This window comes from Gossypium hirsutum, chromosome A04, assembly GCF_007990345.1.
Source record: "Gossypium hirsutum isolate 1008001.06 chromosome A04, Gossypium_hirsutum_v2.1, whole genome shotgun sequence".
NCBI lineage: Eukaryota > Viridiplantae > Streptophyta > Magnoliopsida > Malvales > Malvaceae > Gossypium > Gossypium hirsutum.
Window position 1 is genome coordinate 79,766,365 of NC_053427.1, and position 3,573 is coordinate 79,769,937.

General features: G+C 34.2%; 1 pseudogene; it reads right to left on the minus strand.

Moving 5' to 3' along the window:
- Positions 1–1,056: 1,056 nt before the first annotated feature.
- On the minus strand, positions 1,057–3,313 carry LOC121203217 (UDP-galactose/UDP-glucose transporter 2-like; annotated as a pseudogene).
- Between the last annotated feature and the right edge of the window lie 260 nt (positions 3,314–3,573).

The following is a 3,573-nucleotide window of genomic DNA, read 5'->3' on the forward strand; positions in this document are numbered from 1 at the left end:
CGAACCCAAACAAAAACTTCAATTAGGCACTACAGGAGAACAGACTTTTAGCAGTGTTTTTTTTGGCCTTTAGCGGTGTTTTTAAGCGCCGCTAGAACTATTAGCGGCGTTTTCATAAGCGCCGCAAAAAACGCCTCTATAGCAGGCGCCGCTAAAGACCATGACTTTTAGCGGTGCTTTTTTTACAAACGCCGCTAAAGACCATGACGTTTAGCGGCGCTTTCCTAAAAACGCCGCTAAAGACTATGACCTTTAGCGGCGCTTTTTTTACAAACGCCGCTAAAGACCATGACCTTTATCGGCACTTTTCACGAAAATGATGCTAAAGATCATGACCTTTAGCGGCGCTTTTCCCGCAAACGCCGCTAAAAATCATGAATTTTAAAGAAAATTATTTTATTTTAATTAAATAATATTTATTTTTATGTTAAATATTATATTATGTTTAATTTTTGAAATTTGAACTTTAAACTATATACTTTTTAAGGATAAATAAAAAATATTAATTAAATTAAATTTTCCATTAAAATTTAAACTTCAAAACTAAATATAAAAATTAATGAATTTAAATTTAATACATAAACATTGATTCAATATCTAATTTAATACATAAAAACACACACACACACACACACAAAGTATTACAATTTCTAAAACAAAATTCATCCTAGTGAGAATATAATGCCAAATCACCATCACCTCTCATTGCAATGCCTACAAATCATCATCACCTCTCATTTGCAATTCTCCTTTCCTTCTGCATATATTTATATCCATTTATCCCACCCAAGATGTTGCGAAAAAACATGCTTTCTCAAAGGTGATATATTTAAACAAGGTGACCAGTTTCCTCCTAGAAAAGAAGTTGGCTTCATATCTAACCATACTATAGATGATGACCGCAAAACTTAAAACACTTTCCATGCTATTTCTAAACCCAAACCCTTCTTTAATAGATGACATCAATGGGTACGGCATATCATGTTTAACTGCTAATTAAACTCCAGACATAGTACTTTCCCAATAATTACAAAGTGGCAAAACATTTGGAAAATGTTGAGATGAATGATATTAGCATCATTGAACCTAGCAATTTCAACTGAAGCAACAAATCAGCAATCACACCCTTAAAGTTACAGCATTTTTTCCCTAATATTTCACCATGAACATTATTTCCTACACACCAACACTAATAGCGAATACTAAAAAGTAGTAATGCATTTTAAATATTAGCATTTAACTTTCAAAATTATTATAAATAGGACTGGCATATCACTGATAGATCATAATTCAATGATAAAACTGTAAAACATAAAACATTAACCATGGCAATAGCTTCCTCTACATCATCCTTGTTTCTTCCAGCTACGTGTCCTTTTAAAGATTTGAGCACATCTCTAAGCTTCTTCAAAAGGACATGTTTCTCTAGTGATGCTGCCTCTCTGAGTCTAGCCTAAATCCAATAAATGACTATAGTTTGGTCACATGAAAATCTGTAGGGATTAAAAATTAATAATAGTCCCAATGCTTCTCAATTGTTAACAGAAACAGCAGACGAAAAGAGAAGAATGACTCGCATAAACAGACTTCGCAGAGAGCAACCTAGTTCTTCAAGCCAGTGATAATCCAAGGAGCATAAACAAATCATAACCTATAAACCAAAATTTATCAATCAACTGATCGCTTAATGCCACTCAAGCAGAACATTGAGCTAACCTTTTAGCATTAGATTTAAACACAAACCAACTTATAAGTAGTCTCAAACAACCTATCTTCAATTCTTTAGATTCTTCATAAGGCACAAATAAGTCAATTTAAAGGTAGAAAACTTATACAAATGTCTTTAGCAATCTAACTAAGAAAACTGCAACAACTAAATTAACTTTGAAAGGAGAAAATAAAACAAACGGTACACTATCTGTAGGCAGAAGGAAAAAATATAGCTTTGTCCATGTCAAACACTACCAAAAAGAAAAGAAAGAATCAAAATGTACAAGGAATGCTCTGGCACACATTAACAAAATGCTGACCAAGACTAAATCTCATGACTCAACAAGAAAGAAAGCTGCCTATATTGAAGGTAAGCCATTTGCTGGTAAAGGATTCTTAAGGGATAGCAAAAATAGGTTAGCAAAAATATGTTCAAGAACTTCACATTCAGAACATCCTCACATGAAATATAAGAGGATTCAACTGTCCTCTTAAGAAAAAACAAGTAGTCAGTAGATTGCCATAGCTTGCATCATAGAGAATCAAAATAAGTTCAAAATGAAGAGTTAAAATTTACCTCAGAACACGAATTCCATGCTTCGAATACTTCTCCTGTTAAAACCATGGGTGGGATCAATAATGGCAAACCAACGACGGTGGAGCAAAATAGCATTTCCATCTAACATCACCATAAAAAATGTATAGCATTAAACGCACTACTTTTTTCACATGTTTAAACCATCATCAGCAAAAAATCACCTGTGTTGTTTCAGGGTTCATGTTGAAGATAACTTCTTGCAAATTACCCAGAAAAGAATCCATTACAAGAGCATCAATCACCATTATTACACCAATTACACTGAAGCTTGGTGAAGTTTGTGCATCAGCTAAGGTGAAAAGGATCAAACCCAGTACTAAAAGTATTGCAGAAACATATTCGTGTGCTGGGTATTTTCATCTCAAACCAGGTATGAAGGCACCCATTACCATCACTGGAAGAACCTAAAGATATCTATAATGAAGCTTTAAAAAAATAAACGCAAAAATAAGAACAATGTTGTGAAGAGTGAAAATTTTCAACTTTGGGGGTTTACTTTGGTGGATTTAAACATGAGCTGTGCTGGGTAATTGAGGAAAGCTAAAGATCCTTTTGTGAGGCCGTGAGAGCCCATGAGAACAGCAGAGAGTTTCACATAAGTCTTCCATGGGTTCACCATTTTCTTCGAACTGAAACCTTGAAGGTAAATCAGAAAAAGGTAGACGAACCCTTGGACAAATGTGAAGTACCAGCCATAGCTGAACACAAAAAATTAATATAAAAAAATTGAAAATAATTACCAAAATAAAACCTACAGCAGTTACCTGAACTGGAGTCTATTGTATACATATTCCTAAAAAGCAGCAAATATCAAAAAAATAAAATTCTTAAAACGATGCATTTAAACTTTGTTTGGTTGCCGAGAAAATGGAAAAAGAAAAGAAAAAGAAAAACCTCGCAAATGCCATTGACAAGGTAACCAAAGAAGAACCCAAAAGGGCAAATGAGAAACTGCTTCCATTTAGGTATATCAGAAAGCGAAATCCCAAACAAAAAACGAGCACATAAACAAAACAATAAAAATCAAACAATCAACAAAACCCTAGCATGAGCATTGGCTCTTTCTTCTTAGCCGAATCTCGACCAGATTTCCTAGAACTCCCCTTTCTACTACTACCTTTGAAGAAATGAAAAGGAAAAAGAAGTGTGATTGGTGTAGGTGTATTGACTTGTGTTGCAGGAAATGGGAAATTTGGGGGCAAATTTTGAGAGTTATTTGAGGGATTTAGGGCGCGACGAAGATAAGAAGAAAAGGGAGTAATGAG